The sequence below is a fragment of the Pongo pygmaeus genome, chromosome X (assembly GCF_028885625.2).
Source record: "Pongo pygmaeus isolate AG05252 chromosome X, NHGRI_mPonPyg2-v2.0_pri, whole genome shotgun sequence".
Taxonomy (NCBI): Eukaryota; Metazoa; Chordata; class Mammalia; order Primates; family Hominidae; genus Pongo; species Pongo pygmaeus.
The window spans coordinates 81,742,493-81,761,574 of record NC_072396.2 but is presented as its reverse complement, the minus strand read 5'-3'; positions in this window follow the sequence as shown (position 1 = coordinate 81,761,574).

The window sequence follows — 19,082 nt, the reverse complement described above, 5'->3', positions numbered from 1 at the left end:
GTCATAACCTCAGTTAGGGCTTATTGATTTCATGTGAGAGATTGCTTTCGATAAGAAATTCAAAAGCCAGAAATATCAACTGTTTGTCCCAGCTAAAATCTGGTGATAAAAGATTTAAAAGGATTTTCTTTTGAGAGTTATGTAGCTAAAAATTGACTTAATTGAGGCTGATAATTGGGTTATATGTATGTAGATATTGTTTTAAGCCCATGCTCTTCCTCTGTATAAACTTCTCAGTCAATGGAATTCTATTTCCCATTTATTCCTATCTTCCCCTCCTTTCCCTTGTACCTAATCTTTTTGACTATTGGGGAAACCAGAAATAACTTTGCCTATTTAACCTTAATATATAATAGCTAGATAAGAGGTATACTTTTTAAAATGGCTAATGGTAATTCCTTACAGTGAATAATTATTACTACAGGTTGATACTCTTTTCTTTGGGCATTTTGTGAACCCAAAAGTATCTGGGACAGATCTTAATTAATTTAGAAAGTTTATTTTGCCAAAGTTAAGGACACACTCATAACACAGCCTCAGGAGGGCCTGATGATATGTACCCAAGGTGGTCAGGGTACAGCTTGCTTTTGTACATTTCAAAGATACATGAGACATCAATCAATATGTGTGAGATGTACATTGGTTTGTCTAGTAAGGCAAGACAAATCAAAACTCGAAGCAGGGTGGAGTGGGGGGCTTCCAGGTAATAGACAGATAAGAGAAAAAGTTGCATGCTTTTGAATCCTTAATCACCCTTCCACTGAATATGTAATTTAGTCTGGCTCAGTGAATCTGCATTTTTACATAAACAATAGAGCATAGGAAGCAACTGGGTATGGATTCATCTCAAGTGAGCTGAGGGGTGACTTTCTGTTCTGCACCTGTGAAGATCAGCTGTCAGTATACATTGTCAGGGTGAAATTCAACAGAACTGCTTTAGGGCAAAGAGCTTGAGGCCTACAAGGAATTTCCTTGTGGGCAAATTTTGAGGGAGGTGTGTAGCTCTTTTACCTTTTTAGCTCTCTTATTTAGGAGTAAAATGGGAGGCAGGTTTGCCTGATGTCGTTTCTAGCTTGAATTTTTCTTGGCTTGGTGATTTGGGGGTCTTGAGATTTACTTTTCTTTCCTAATTTAAATAGGAAAAGTGTGCTCTTAAACACATTTATGGGATGGAAAATAGGTTGATTACAGTGTGGGCTAATTGGAATTGGGTTTTCCAAGAGCTTTGGGTAAATGTCCTTGCAATGAAATATGCTGTGGGAGCATTGCACTTTCTTGTCTCATAGTGTTTCCCTCTTTTGGGGATTCAGGATTTGATGTAAAAATGAAATCCTTGATTTTGGAGATCTCTTTGGCCTTCCATCTGTGTCTGTTGATTAGGCCCTAGAAACTGCATGCTTTCCTGGCCATGTCTTTAAAAGGCTCCACCCCAAAGCAAATAATCCCATTAAGAAACTTACATCTTTAAGGAAAGCTAAATGTGTAATAGTGTCTGCTTTTCTTGGCCATCATGATACAAATTATTTATTTTGTTTCACCTAAGAATTACTTCTTTAAAATGCAAATTTAGAACGGCATGGCTGGCAGTTGTATAGGGCAGGGAACAAGTAATCAAGAGACAGATGGTCTAAAATGAGATAAAAACTTAAAACCTAGCAAATGAAGAATCTTGTAACTATCAGATCTGCTTCTGTCTATTTATATGTGTTGCATGTATGAAGTTTCATTATCAAATGATATAAAATAGCTCTAATTATTTGGCTTTAAAAAATAAGCATTTAAGCAAATATTTTGCCAGAAAAATAAAAACTGTAATGCCTTTTGGTTCATGTGACTAATAATCTTTGAAAAATCAAGACAGCTTTAAAATTTATTAGTAAAAAAAAATGTCTTCAAAATATAATTTGGTCTAAATTAGGCAGATCAAATGTAGTGTTTGCTAGATTCTTTAAGGTTATAAACTGTTTCCATGATTTTTTATAATTGTTTGACTTGCCTGCTTCAGAGCCATTAGATTCTAGGTAACACCTGGGGACATGTGGCATTAGCCATGCACCCTAGCCATGCTGGAATGAGTCAAAATTATCTGCAGTTCTGTCTTGTGTCCTATGCTCTGCACCTGATACCTGGGGACTGTTGTGGGGTGGGGGGAGGGGGGAGGGATAGCATTGGGAGATATACCTAATGCTAGATGACGAGTTAGTGGGTGCAGCGCACCGGCATGGCACATGTATACATATGTAACTAACCTGCACATTGCGCATGTGTACCCTAAAACCTAAAGTATAATTAATTAATTAATTAATTAAAAATAATAATAAAAGTTATTTTCCATCACTAAAAAAAATAAATAAAATAGTATCATCATAAAAAAATTGATTCCACTAAACAAAAAAGTTATGTGTTTTTAATAAAACAATATAAAAATGTGTTTTAAAAAAGAAACAGTGATTTTGACTAGTTTAAAGGGTTTATGGATTATTTTAATTTAAAAATATAAAACTGAAGGTTTAAACAAGTTGTAGAAGGTTTGTAAATAATTGATCTTGTAAAAACAATCTGTGGGTGTGAGAAAATTGACCAAAATTTGAAAAAGCTATTTAGTTTTTCTATAAATTAAACAATAAAATAAAAAGAACACTGATGCAGGTTCAGAATCTAAGCACATGTGTCAGAATAACAGGATATTTATGGGATACTAATCTCCTCCTTAAAATATTATAAGATTATAAAGGGTTTGTACATATCTTACCTTATGGTCAAACTAATTAAAATGGATAATTTTTATAAGATTTTATTAAAAGTTAGCTTTAGCATTAATAATGCACTAATGCAAAAGCAGAATTTGATTTTCACTTTTCAACAAGAATTTCATGTAATATTGAGAGATGAAAGACTTTTGTTTGCCTTTCTAGTAAACCGCAGGATAAAAGAAGGGAGAGAGAAGAGACAGATTCAGTTGGCTTCATGCTGTCTTCACTGAATCTTGTTTGGATAGCTGAGTCTCTTTTCTATCAGAGTAAAGGTTTTTGCCTTTTTGAAATTTTTGAGTTATCTCTTCACCTAAATGAATCACCTGTGATTCCATTTAGTGATATAAAGTGTTTTAAACCTTTGATATTTGACAAACCTCCAAAAATCAAATTCTACATTATTTTTTACTTCATTAACCTTTAAGTATTAAGTTCCCTGAAGTCCAAAATAAATATATTCAACTTATTTGGTACATTAAAATTGTACAGGAAATTTGTCAAATATAAAATGGTGTTTTACTTTGAGTTAAAATTATATAAATGTATTATTCCAAAATTTTTTAAGATTCCTATAATTCTGACATGTCTCAGCGTATGTTATGAGTAATAATTATGATCATTACATTAAATTGTGTGCCACATAGACTAACAGATTTAGTTGTCTATTATGTTTTTAGCCATGGCTGTCCTAAGACTTTTGTCATCCACATACAACTGTTGTCTTGTTTTGATCTTTTCCAAAAGGCAGTTTATAATTAGTTATAAGACTCTGATGGATGCTCCTGAATGCATGTTTCTGATAACTTTAGAGATTATGCCATTGAAACAAAAAACAAAAGCACAAACTTCCTAAACTCTAGTAGAGAGCTGATGTATTCATGAGGACTGCTAGCCCAATATCTGGCAGAACATGAATTAATTGAAAGTACTGAACTAATAAAAGACTAAAATAATATTTTTATGATTTTCTGTTTGAAACTTTGCTAATTCTTTTGTTTTTCAGATTCCAGAAAACCTTTTGCTTTTGAGCTATTGACAGAGTATGCTCTTGTGAGCAAAATTTGAAGCATACTTTGTCCTCTCCACCTAATTTCTCCAGAAATTCAAAACTATTTGTAATTATACTTAATTTATGTCAATATGGTTATTTGCATATGTTCAATGTGAATGTGTTTTCTTTTGCAACAAAACTCTGGCAATTTTACCAAGGCTTTGACTGGAATGGCATGTTTTCAGATATAAACAGACTGCTTTGAGAAATCAAAGTTGACTTACATGGCCAATAAAAGACCCTTGGGAAAACTGGCCTCGTACTTTGATGCAGTCCTTGTACAGGGCTTGTGACCCATGGTAAGTAAAGAATGTTATTTTCTGACAGAGCCAGAATCCCCAAGTTATCGTGGGACCTTGAGAAGAGAGGAATTCACTGAACTCATACAGGTTTCTGCTAAATTCATGGCTGAGCTTGAGGCTTTAAAAAAGTCTAATCTGAGATTCCTTATGGAAAAAAAAAGTTCCAGCAAAGCCAATTTGGAAAAAAAAAAAAAGCCTATATGGAAAATAACTATTCTTGATGCAATTTAGGCAAATAATCAAGCCAAATGTAATAAGACTAAAACTTATTTTTCAAATAAATTTTTCCTACTATAATTTGTCTTTAATAAAAATGGGGACTAGAGAGAGAAAAATTATCTTTCAGGAAAAAATCTATACTACACCTGTTGTTAGCTACTATTCTTGTCCATTCTTATTGGGTTTTTAAAATCATTTTCTACAATTTGGTGTAAATCCTGAATTATTTTAAACTACAAGTCTCCAAATTAATGCTTTGAAATTTTTCTTCCATTTTTCTGATTTGGACTCAATGAAATTGCTACTACCTTTTTCCTGAGGCCCTGAAAGCTGAAGCTTATTCCTTGTGATACAGGTTTGAAAAAATGTGTCAGATTGCCACCACCTTCTCCTCTGCAACTAAAGATGTTTTGAGTCCAACATCTGGCTAAATTATGTGCAACATTAACCTTTATTTTTCTTCTGTTTTCGTAGAAATGTCTCATTAAAAATCTGTTTGTTTTCATCACATATAAAAGGCTACCTCATCTGCAATACCACCTCCTGAAATGGGAACCAGCTGTTTAAACTAATCTATTCTCAGGATGAAACCTAACAAATATATAGTACAGTGTATTAGCTTTGGGGAGCATTTATACTTAAAAATGATTACTAGTTTATTTGAAATTCAAATTTAACTTAATATTATATATTTTTATTTGCTATCTGGCAATCCTCCATGGGTTCCAGTTTCATCAGGCCCTCTTAGTTTTCATTATAAAGGTGGAAATAACAGTAATATCTAACATCTACAGAGACTCAACATTTCAAAGCACATGTACATACATCAACTCATTTTATCTTCACAAAAATCCTAGGAAGTAGGTCAAGTAGGCATTTATTATTCATTTGGACATTAATGTCGAGAAAAGTGAAATGACTTATTCAAGGCCACCCAGCTATTAAGTAGCAGAGCCAGGATTTAAACTTGAGTCTTCTAACCCAGTGCTGCTCAAAGTTTATGTGCATAGGAATTTCCTGGGGCTTTTTTAAAAAAATCAAATACTGATTCAGGAGGCTTATGGTGAAGCCCAAGGTTCTTAATTTCTAACAATTTTCCAAGTGATCCTGATTTTGCTTGTCCTTGGACTACAGTTCTAGGTAGAGAGAGTCTAACTCATCTCCAAAACTAAGCATTCATAATCTTAATAACAGGTAATAGTGTTAGTAACAGGAAGAAGTAGAGTTTATTATCTAGATAATTTAGTCCTAAATATATTTCTGAATGAGTTAGTCCTCTTTTCTCCCAAAGCTTCTACTATACATAGAAGAATACATCACCTTGGGGTTACATCACATGCTAGGAATCACTGAGCTAAAGATAATCTGAGTGAGAAGTTAGATGGTGGTTCTTTCTATTACTCCTCTCAACCAAACTCTTCAGCAAAATGGTTAGGGTGAAGAGAGGTTTCATTAGATTAATTTACCTAAAAACATCTCTGATCATGATATTTTCTGACTCAAAATTTTCAATGCCTCCCCATTACCTACTGAATAAAATTTAGACCCCTTAGCCTGGCCTTCAGAGCCCTCCATAATTTTGCTCTTATTTCAGCATAACTTTCCACCTTTATCTTCCTCCACACTCCTTCCTTTCTTCTATCTTTATACAAACTGAGCTACCTTCCTTTATTTAGAACCCACCAAAGCCTTCCTGCTTTTGTGCCTTTGCTCACACTCTTTTATGTATTATGTCATCTCTTACATTTCTATATAGTGAGATGTAATCTATCCATTAAGACACCGCTTTAATCCTCTTTCTCCCATAAAGTCTTCCTTAAATTAGCCTGTTTTCTGACCCCTGACCAGCCCAAACCAACATGCAATCTCTTCCTCATATGAACCTTCACACACTTTGTTTGCATCTCTCTTGTATGTAATAAGAATTTAAGACTTCTAAAAAAAAGACCCCACCCTGAGCTTGAATTTCTACCATTTGCCACCCATACCTTAGGTTAGACACTTCCTTTCCTATAATCTTCTTGTAAAATATAAGCACTCTTGAAATGGATATCTTTCAGTTTCTAACCTGTTAATATAAATGAGCTTCTTAGGTTCTCTCTCCTTCAAAGTGGGGGTAAGTGGGTCATCATTAAAGGATAGCTCAGTTTAGATTAAAACCTTAAGTTAGGATACAGGAGGCACTAAAATGATATGCAAGAACAACCAAGACATTTATTTATCACATATTTATAGAGCATCCACTATATATCAGGCACTGATGCTTCCAGTTTTAATGCTGAAGGGCAAAAGTTCTTGAAAAACAAAGAAAACCAACAGTCCCTTTCTTTCAACCTAAATGCTAAGATCTTCTTCTTTGGCAACTCTTTCACAAGAATCATCAAGTAGTGTATATCGCACTTGAGTAATATGAAGTGATACATTCTCTCTGTCTGTTAAAATAAACACTAAAACTATGGTGGCTAAACTAAATGTAAGAGCACATCAATTGAGTGATTAGACATATTTGAAAGCTGCTTCTCTTTTTTCCTCCAACTGATCATATGTATGGCAGGTCTTCTCATGAAGTCTTTCTTTGGTTTATTGTTATGAGGAAGTGAAATGCTTTCAAGCAGCGATGGAGGCTACCCCAAAATAAAATATTCGTGGTGAAAGTTATAACTAGGAAGAATGCCTTGATAGTATAAAGAAAGAGGGAAATCACTGATTTCAATATATCATGAATTTCTTAGAAGAATGGAGACACAATGAAGCATATTACCTATGATATCTGGGTTTTTATACTTATAGAAAGTTTGTGGGTAAAATGCATTTGTAAAAATAACTAAGACTCAATTTTCCCACTACTTGCTTTTGGTTGTGAGCCTGTGAGCATGAACAGACCAGAATTAGAACCATAAACTATAAAAGTTCTCCATAAATGTTGAGAAATTCCACCTGTGGACTGCAGCTTCAGCCTTTGCCTGAGAGTTCTAACCTGCCAGCCTGCCCTACAAATTTTGGACTTCTCTAGCCAGCCCCTACAGTTGTATAAGCCAGTTCCTTGAAATAAATATTTTAATATGTTATATAGTTTGGCTCTGTGTCACCACCAAAATCTCATGTCAAATTATAATTCCCAGTGTTGGGGGAAGGACCCGGTGGGAGGTGATTGGATCATGGGGGTGGATTTCCCCCTTGCTGTTCTTATGATCATGAGTGAGTTTCCATCAGATCTGGTTGTTTAAGTGTGTAGCACTTCCCATTTGAGCTCTCTCTCTCTCTCTCTCTCTCCTGCCACCATGTGAAGATGTTCTTGCTTCCCCTTCACCTTCCACGATGATTGTAAGTTTCCTGAGGCCTCCCGATCATGCCTCTAGTCAATTAAATCTCTTTTCTTCATAAATTACCCAGTTTCAGGTAGTTATCTATAGCAATGTGAGAACAGACTAATACAATATGTTATATTAATACAATATAATATATTTCCTACTGGTTTTGTTTCTCAGGTTGAACTCTAACTGATTAAAAATTTTTGTCAAGCATAGCTTCTGATGGGATTATAAAGCCCTTCATAATCTTCCCAGTCTCATTTTTTACTGTTTCCCACTGCTACCCACATGCATCCTATGCTCTAGCCACAACAAACTCCTCACCAGATTGTGAATGAACACTCCAATGTGCTTTTGCTCATGCTCTTTCCTTGGCTGGCAATGGTCTTCTTTCCACCTCTTGCCTATGTGTGTGCAAACTCCTATGCATCTTCAAGATACAACATAACTGTCACCCCTCATTTTTCAGAAAAATTTCTTCCTGCTCTGTATACTCAGAATATTTTGAATATCCTGCTATTATATAGCACTTGCTTCTCTATCTTGTTTACATCTGTGTCTCCTCACTGAACTGTGAGCTCCTAAGGGGCAGCATCCAGCATAACCTCTGGCACTTAATAAGCACTCAACAAATTTTGCTGACTAAATAATGCATGCATTAAATTAATTAAAACAACAAAGCTAATTTGTAGAAAGTATGTGATAATTAAGAATAAAGCATAATCCATATCAAAATGACTGTCATTATTACAAGTCAAAACAAAAAGTTCTTCTCGCTTTATTTCTCTACTATCCAGTATTAACCACTAGAAATTTCTGTGATAAAAAATGTTCTATATCTGTGCTGTTTAATATTATATATGGCATCCACATATAGCTACTGAGCATTTGAAACATGGCTATTGTGGCTAAAGAACTTAATTTTGTATTTTATTTAATGTAAATTTAAATTAAAATATCCATATATGGCTAGGGTCCACTAAATTATATAGTGGGAATTATATTAAGAATGAAGGAATGAAGAGCAGCACTTTCCCCTGGTGTCTTTAACCATTTAAACTTTCTCTCACTCTCTCTCTCTCTCACACACACACACACACACACACACAAAAACAAAGATCTGTATCCTATAACTATAATATAGGTAGCCTGTCTAGGCACTGGCAAAATGATCATGAAGCTTCGGAGGAAAAGAGGAAATCTGGGCTAGGTTAGAACAAAAAAGAATCCATTCACTTAGGATGGGCCCTGGACTTCAGTCTTTGTCATCCTCTGGCCTCAGATGGAGCCATTAAACCACCACCATTTGCACATTCTGCAGGAGTAATTTCAGCACTTCCAGACTAATGGAAGTTAACTTGGGGAGTTAACATTAAGTTCCACACACTGCATGCAATGTGATTACCTTAGCAACCAGTGGGATCACATTTGGGATGGAAACACCCTAATCCAGCCAATCATGTGGAAGCTAAACAGACTCCAAGATGAAAAGTTTCCACAGCCGTATGCGATTTGAGAAATCAGTGTAAAGGGTGTTTCCAGTGGGAAGGAAATAAGGTTTTTGTTGCAATTAACATCATTTAGAATTGCCATGGTGTTATCAGTAAGTTTCAATTTGGCACTGTCTTATCAACATACTCACAAACTCAAGAAAGACCACACAGGCTGGAGCATCAAGCGGATCCCCAGGATTGCAACTATGTTTGAGGAAGCCGGATGCAAGGAGTACTCCCTTATCCTCTTGGGGATTGAAGTGAAGGAAAAAAAATAATTTCTCCCTACAGGAAGAGAAAGTGAAGACATACCATCTCTACCCATGGATAAGAGCTTTTTTTTTTTTTTTTTTTTTACCGCAAAGCTTACGTGTGGTCATTTGAAAAAAAATTTAATACTTAGACTGCACCAACTTACACATCTGGATGATCATGACACTGATTGGGTCAGGTAGAGACAAATAAAACAAGATCCTTGATGTCACAGTCCCAACTCTTAAATATTAAAGCTAAAAATGCCCCTAGAAATGATCTAGCCAAATTCCAATTGTAGAAATGGGTAAACAGAGGATAAGGGTCTTCCCCCAAATCATACAGTTGTTTAGTTGCAGAGCTGGAACTAAAATCTCAGTCTTTTTTATCTCTGTTTATTGCTCTTTTTCCTACATCAGTTTAGTGCAGGTGAACTCATAGTACAATGAAACAGACAGAATACCATATGATTAAATACCAAAGCAGATGTAAAGTAAATAAGTATTGTAGGTGGTTAAAGCAGGGTGTTCTATGACCTTTACATTTTTTAGAAAATAGGGTACTATGTCAAACATATTAACGTTTTTTCTCTCTCAACTGCTATGTTAAATTTTCCTCCCCCATTTTTTCTTACTCCTTTTTTGTTCAAATTTCTTTAAAGAGTTCTGTAGTCTTCCTCTCCCCTGCTATCTTATTTTGTTCATGTCATGTTAATAATAGAATCCAGAAAAACCCAACTGACAGGTTGTGGATTTTGGCATAATCACAATGGCTATTTTTACTGCTGTGATAAAGTTGCTAATAAACAAATAGCTAATATTAATTTCTATTTCTTATCTGTGTAAAATGATTCATTAGAGCTCTTTTATTTGTCAAGTTCTCCTTAATGAAGTGAAGTTTAAGAGTTGCCACACTGAACAGATTTTAAGCACTCTAATATGGGCATTGAGGCAGAGTCTTGCCATCAATATGTACTTTGCCGCAGAAGTAGTGTGCTAGGGGACTCAGGCTACAGTAGAGGCTGGGTGTTAAATAACTGCAGAATTTATGCTTGTTTGGCTAAAAAATATCTAGATTTGGCTCTGATCTAAGTTAGTATACATAACGTTCTTGTTAAGAGTTAAATTGTTAGAGGATGCTAACTCCTTGTCTGTGGGAACATAGTTTGATTCAGGGTACTTCTACTAGAACTTCTTCATGGTCCTTGGAATTTTTCCACAACATGATATATGATGTTTACTATAAACCAGTTGTTTTCATGGAAGCATCAAATCTTAGTTGGAATGGAACTTAAGTTACCCAATCCAATTCCCTAATAACTGGGGTACACAGACTCCCTCTATGAATTCCTGGACAAATGGCCATCCAGAATCTAATTAAACTCCTCCAGAAACAAAGAACTTTCTACTTCATTGGCAGTCCATTTCATTTTTTTTTTGTATTTTTTTTTTTAATTTTTAGTAGAGATGGGGTTTCACCGTGTTAGTTAGGCTGGTCTCAATCTCCTGACCTTGTGATCCGCCCACCTCAGCCTCCCAAAGTGCTGGGATTACAGGCTTGAGCCACCGCACCCAGCCCATTTCATTTTATAGACAGTGTTAACTAGCGGAAAGCACTATCCCATATTGAGTCAAAATCTGTCTCTATAGTTTTTACCCTTGAACATAGTTCTTACTCAGGAAAATACAGAGCAAGCCTGCTCCTTCTTCCCAGTGATAGCCCTTTAAAGTATTTAAAAACAGACATTATATACTCTTTAGTACTCCCCCTTCCTAGACTAAATATGTTCAATTCCATCAACTATTTCTCATTTGAGATTATTTTTGGCCCTTTCATGACCCTGATTAGATTAGTCTAGATGTACCCTAGTTTGCCAAACTTCCTTTTAGAGTGTGGTATCTCAACATCAATATTATACTCCAAATAAAGAAAGGTGCTCCTTCTACTAATTCTGTTCAGTCAGTCCAGACTGACATAGAATTAATAGAAAGAGCACCTCCCTTGATTTTGAGCACAATATATTTGTTAATGTAAAATTGTTCAGTTTCTGTTTCCTTCTTTTCTCCCTCTCTCTTTTGCATTTTTGGCAACCACATAAATTCACATTCAGCTTAGTCAGCTAAATTCCTGAAACTTTTCCACACAAGCTGCCATTAAGTCACATCATTTCCCAAAGTCAACAAAAACATATATTGGGGAAAGGGCACCCTTTTCAATAAATGGTGCTGGGAAAATTGAATTGCCATATGCAGAAGGATGGAGTTGGACCACTATTTCTCATCATATACCAAAGCCAACTCAAGATCATTTAAAGACTTAAATGTAAGACCTGAAACTATAAAATCCAAGAAGAAAACCTGGTGAAAACTCTTTTGGACTTTGGCCTAGCAAATAATTTATGGCTAATACCTCAAAAGCAAATGCTACAAAAACAAAAATAGACAATGAGACTTAATTACACTAAAAAGCTTCTGCACAGCAACAGAAACAATCAACAGAGTGAACAAACTTTCAGAATGGAAGAAAATATTTGCACACTATGAATTTGACACGAGACTAATATCCAGAATTTACAATGAACTCAAACAACTCAACAACAACAAAGAAAAAAATTATCCCATTATAAAGTGGGCAATGGACATGAACCAACATTTTTCAAAATAACACATACAAATGGCCAGCAAGCATATGAAAAACTGCTCAGTATCACTAATCATCTAATCATCAGAGAAATGCAAATTAAAACTACAATGAGATATTATCTTACATCAGACAGAATGGCAATTATTACAAAGTCAAAAAATAACAGATGTTGGCAAGGATGCAGGGAAAAGGGAATGCTTTTCCACTGTTGGTGGGAATGTAATTAATACAACCTCTAGAGAAAATGGTATGGAGATTTCTCAAAGAACTAAAAATAACACTACCATTTAATCCAGCAATCCCAGTATTGGCTATCTACCCAAAGGAAAAGAAATCATTGTATTAAAAAGATACCTACCCTTGTATGTTTATCACAGCACTATTCACAACAGCAAATATATGGAATCAATCTAAGTGTGTCTATCAATGGTTGATTGGATAAAGAAAATGTGGTGTGTACACACACACACACACACATCCCCCACGAAATACTACTCAGCCATAAAAAAGAACAAAACCATGTATTTTGCACAACATGAATGGAACGCGAGGCCATTGTGTTAAGTGAAGTAACTCAGAAACAGAAAATCAAAAACCACATGTTCTCACCTGTAAGTGGGAGCTAAATTATGTCTAAGCATGGACATGGAGTGTAAAATAATAGACATAAGAATCTCAGAAGGGTGAAAGAGATGAGCAATTACTTAATGGTTATGATGTACACTATTCAGGGGATAGTTATACTAAAAGCCCAGACTTCACCACTATGCAATATATCTATTTTAAAAAACCACTTGTACAATGTAAATTTATACAAATAAAAGAGAGAGGAAAAATTCATGTCATTTCCCATATTTTATTAACAATTTATTTGCTTAATATATATTGTCTCCTATGTTGCAAGCACTTTGGTAAGTTTGAGAGTATATAAATAAATTTGAGGGTTGACTTTTGCAAATCTAGTTCAGAATTTTACTTTTTCCTTATTTAATTTTACTTTGTTAAATTCCACTGGACATTGAGATCTTTGTGGATTCCAATCATGATGCCCATCACATTCACTGCATCTTCTAACTTCATATAATCTGTACATTTAGACAAATTACCCTTTGTGTCCTTATCAAAGTCCATGATAAAACTTTTGTATGGTTTTCAATTTTAGTAGATTTGCTACCAAAGCAAGTACTTGAATGATTTTCAAAATCTGATTCTGCATAAATTGATAAATTTCTTCTTAGCTGCTTCCTTTTCCCTTGCCAAATTAATGGCTCTGATTTTTTAAACTTACATTTTGTTTTTAATTGTGCATATATACGGGTACATTGAGATGTTGCAATACATGTATACATTGTGTGATGATCAAATCAGGTAATTGGCATATTTGTTACTTCAAACAATTACTACTTTGTGGTGAGATAAATTAAGAGATTCTATTCTAGTTATTTTGAGATATAGAATATGTTATTGTTAACTGTAGTCATCCAATTGTGAGAACACCAGAACGTATTCGTTTCTTCTAACTGTAACATTGTACCCATTGATACCCCTCCCCATACTCCTCTTCCACCTCCCCTCCTCAGAGTCTGATCACCACTATTCTACACTCTATTGCTATAAGATCAACTATTTTACATTTCACGTATGAGTGAGATCGTGTCATATTTCTCCTACTGTGCTTGACTTTTTTCACTTAACATAATGTCCTCTAGGTTAATCCATGTGGTCGCGAATGACAGAATTGTATTCTTTCTTCTTGCTGAATCGTATTCCTTTGTGTATATATACACTACATTTGTTTTATTCATTCATCTATTCATGAACACTCAGATTGATTCCATGTCTCAGCATTTGTAAATAGTGTTGCAATAAACCTAAAAGTGTAGGTATCTCTTCAATATACTAAATTCATTTCCTTTGAATATATATATACCCAGTAGTAGAATTGTTCGATCATATGGTGTATTCATTTTTAATTTTTTGAAGAACCTTCATACTGTTATCCATAGTGGCTGTACTAATACATTCCTATAAACAGTGCATAAGATTTCCATTTTCTGCACACCCTCATTAGCATTGTTTTTGTCTTTTTAATTATAGCCATTCTAACTGGAGTAAGATGATATCTTATTGTGGTTTTGATTTCCATTTCCCTGATGTTAACTGATGATGGGCATTTTTTCATACACCTTTTGGCCATTTGCATACGTTCTTTTTAGAAATGTCTATTTAGGTCTTTTGCCCACTTTTCTTATTTTTAAATGTACACATAATAGTTGTACATTTTGTTGAAATAAATGTGACATCATGATACATGTATACAATGTGTAATGAACAAATAAGGGTAATTGGGATTTCAATCAGCTGAAACATTTATTTATTCTTTGTTTTTAAGACATTAGAATTCTGCTCTTCTAGTTATTTTGAAATATACAATAAATTATTGTTGACTATAATTTTTCTACGGTGCTATCAAATAATAGAAAATATTTCTTTTATCTAACTGTTTTTGTACTTATTAACTAACTTCTCTTCATCCCTCCTACCTCTCTTCCCTTCCCAGACTCTGGGAACCAACATTCTACTACTCTCAACCTTCATGATACCCACTGTTTTAGTTCCTGTATATGAGTGAAAACATGTGATAGTTGACTTTCTGTGTCTGGGTTATTCTACTTAACGTAATGACCTCCAATTCCATCCATGTTCCTGCAAATAAGAGAATTTCATTCCTTTTATACTTGAATAATATTCCATTATGTATATATGCCACATTTTCTTTATTCATTAATTTGTTGGTGGACATGTAAGAGGATTCCACATCTTGGCTATTGTGAATAGTGCTGCAATAAACAAAAGCATGAAATAATTATTCAATATATTGATTTTCTTTTCTTAGAATATACACCCAATAGTGAAATAGCTAAATCATATGGTAGTTCTATTTTAATTTTTTTGAGGAACCTCCATACTACTTTCCATAATGGCTGTACTCCTTCACATTGTCACCAACAGTGCAGAGAGTTCCGTTTCTCCACATTTTCACTGGCTTTTTTTTTTTTTTTTTTTTTTTTTTGCAAACAGCCATTCTGACTGGAATGAGATGAAATCTCAATGTGGTTTTGATATGCATTTCCCTGATGATGAGTGATGTTGAGCATTTATTATATACCTGTTGGGCAATTGTTTTTCTTCTTTTAGTAAACGTCTATTCAGATCTTTTGCCATTTTTATATCAGATTATTTGTTTTTCTGCTATTGGGTTTTTGAGTTCCCTATGTATTGTGGTGATTGGTACCTTGTTGGCTGAATAGTTCACATCTTTCCCCTTCTGTAAGTTGTCTCTTAACTTTGTTGATTTTTTTCCTTTGATGGGTGGAAGCTTTTCAGCTTCAAGTAACCCCATTTTTCCATTTTTGCTTTGGTTGCCTGTCCTTTTGAGGTCTTACACAAAATAATTTTGCACAGACCAATGTCCTAACGCATTTTCCCAACATTTTCTTCTAGTAGTTTCATAGTTTTAGACATTACATTGAAGTTTTTAATCCAATTTGAGTTGATTTTTGTACAGCATGAAATATGGGGATCTAGTATGATTATTCTGCATATAAATATCCAGTCTCTTACTGTTCCATATACATTTTAGCATTGTTTTTACTATTTCTGTGAATAATATTATTGGAATTTTGAAAAAGATTGCATTCAATCTATAAATTGTTCTAAGTAGTATAGTTATTTTAACAATATTAATTCCTCCAATCCATAAGCATGGCATATTCTTCCCATTTTTTGTGTCCTCTTCAATTTCTTTTATCAGTGTTTTATGGTTTTTTTGTAGAGATCTTTTACATCTTTGGTTAAACTGCTTTCTAGGTATTATATATTCTTTGTAGCTTATGTAAATGGGATTGCTTTTTTGCTTCCTTTTTCACATTGTTCTCCACTGGCATATATAAATGCTACTGATTTTTGTATTTGTTTTCACATTGTACAAATTTATTGAATTCATTTATGAGGTCTAACAGGTTTTTTTGGCAGAGTCTTTAGGTTTTAATAAAGACAAGATCATGTCATCTGCATGCAAGATGAATTTGACTTCTTCCTTTCCAGATTGTATGTCATTATTTATTTCTTTTGCCTAATAGCTCTGGCAAGCTCTTTCAGTATTACCTTGAATAAGAGTGGTGAAAGTAGGCATCTTAGTGTTGCTCCAGATCATAGAGAAAAGCCTTTTGATTTTTCCCTGTTCAGTATGGTGTTGGCTCTGGTTTTGTTGTACATGGCCTTTATTATTTTGAAGTATGTACTTTCTATATCCAGCTTTTGAGGGTTTTTTCAAAAAGTCATGTGGAATTTTATTAATTTTTTTTTTAGCATCTATTGAAATGACCATGTGGTTTTTGTTCTCGGTTCTGTTAATGTGAAGTGCTACACTTATTGACTTATATATGTTGAACCATCCCTGCATCCCTGGGATGAATGAACTTTTTAATGTGCTGTTGAGCTCAGTTTTCTAGTATTTTTTGTAGGGGATTTTTACATCTATGTTCATCAGGGATCTTGGCCTGCAGTTTTCTTTTATTGTTGTGTCTTTGATTTGGGTATCAGAGTAATGCTGGCCTGTACAATGACTTGGGAAGAATTCCTTCCTTTTCAATTTTTTGAAGCATTTAAATAGAATTAGTATTAGTTCTTCCTTAAAAGTTTGGAAGAGTTCAGCAGTGAAACCATCAGGGTCTGGGCTTTTCTTTGATGGGAGACATTTTATTACAGCTTTGATCTCATTTCTCATTGGTTTGTTGAGATTTTCTATTTTTTCATGCTTCAATCTTGGTAGACTGAATGTGTCCAGGAATTTATCCATCCATCCTTTCTAGGTTTTCCAATGTGTTGACATAAAGTTGTTGATAAGAGTCTCTAATGTTTCTTTGTATTTTTGTTGTCTCAGTTGTGTTCTTTTTTTATTATGCTTTTATTTATTCGGGTTTTCTCTCTTCTTTTCTTAGTCTAGGTAAAAGTTTTTCAACTTTTTTGTCTTTTCAAGAAAAAAAACAAACTTTCATTTCTTTAATCTTTTGTATTGTTTTTTAGTCTCAATTTTTTTATTTCTACTCTAGTCTTTATTATTTCTTTCTTTCTGCTAATTTTGGGTTTGATTTGTTCTTGCATGTTTAGTTTTCATGTGTTTCAGGAAAGGTTTGATTTTTCTTCTTAATTTCTTCACTGACCCATTGGTCATTTAGGAGCATGTTGTTTAATTTCCCCGTGTTTCTATAATTTCCAAGGTTCTCCTTGTTATGGATGTTTAGTTTTATTCTGTTGTGTTCCAAAAGGTACTGTATATGATTTCTACTTTTTTGAACTTCTTCAGGTTTGAAGGGCTGATGTGTAAATGAAAAGAATATGTATTTGGTAGCAGTTGAATGAAATGTTCTGTAAATATTAGGTAGGACTATTTGGTCTAGTGTATAGTTTAATTCTGATGTTTCCTTGTTGATTTTCTGCCTGCATGATCTGTCCATTGCTGAAAGTGGAGTGTTGAAGCCCCCTATTATTATTGTATTGCAGTCTATCTCTCCCTTTTGATCTATTAATGTTTGCTTCACACACTTGGATGCTCCAGTGTTGGGTGCATAGATATTTATTATTGATATATCCTCTTTCTGTATTTATATTTTTATTATTATATAGTGAACTTTTTGTCTCTACACTGTCTTTGACATGTCATCTATTTTATCTGATATAACAACTTCTGCTCTTTGTTGGTTTTCACTTCCATGGTATATCTTTTACTATTTCTTCATTTTCATCCTATATATGTCTTTACTGGTGAGGTGGGTTTCTTATGGGAAGCATATAGTTGGGTCTTGTTTATTTACCCACTCAGCCACTCTGTCTTTTTTTTTTTTTTTTTTTTTGACGGAGTCTCACACTGTCACCCAGAATGGAGTGCAGTGGCCCGATCTTGGCTCATTGCAAGCTCTGCCTTCTGGGTTCACGCCATTCTCTTGCCTCAGCCTCCCAAGTAGCTGGGATTACAAGCACCTGCCACCATGCCCGGCTAATTTTTTGTATTTTTAGTAGAGACGGGGTTTTACCATGTTAGCAAGGATGGTCTTGATCTCTTGACCTCGTGATCTGCCCGTCTCAGCTTCCCAAAGTGCTGGGATTACAGGCATGAGCCACCGCGGCCGGCCTACTCTGCCTTTTAATTGGAGAGTTGAGTCTTTTACATTCATTGTTATTATTGATAAGTAATAAATTACTACTGTCATTTTTCATTTGTTTTCTGGTTGCTTTCCTAACCCCACTCTTGCTTTCTTCCTTTTCTACGGTCATCTTTTGTGGTTATGTGATTTTCTCCAGTAGTATGTTTTAATTCATTCTTTTTATTTTCTGTATATCTATTGTATGTTTTTGCATTGTTAGCATGAGGCTCACTGAAAGCATCTCACAGATATTAACAAGGTACTTTAAAGAGATGACAACTTGTTTTAGATCACAAAAAGAATAAAAAAAATGATAAAAGTTCTAAACTTTAACTCCATCTCCCCTCCTTTGGACTTTTGGTTGTCTAAATTACATGACTTTAGCTGCCTGTCTTTACAGATTGTTATGGCTATTGTTTTCTGACAAGTTTGTCTTTTAGGCTCTGTACTAGAGTTACAAGTAATTGCATACCACAATTACAGTATGGGAGTATTCAGGAATTAATCAGTAATTAATTTTACCAATGGGTTTTATACCTTCAAAAGTATTTTTGCACATTAGTGGTTATTTCTTTCAGATTGAAGAATTCTCTTTAGTATTTCTTGTAAGGCAGGTCTGGTGGTGTTAAATTCTCTTAGACTTTGTTTGTCTGGGAAAGAATTTATCTCTTCTTTATATTAAAAGGACAGATTTGCTGGATAAAATATTCTTGAATGACTTTTTTTTTTAATTTCAGCACTTTGAAAACGCTGTTCCCTTCTCTCCTGGTCTGTATAATTTCCATTGAGATGTGTGTGGCCAGACAAATTGAAGCTTCTTTATATATTATTTGCTTCTTTTCTCCTGATGCT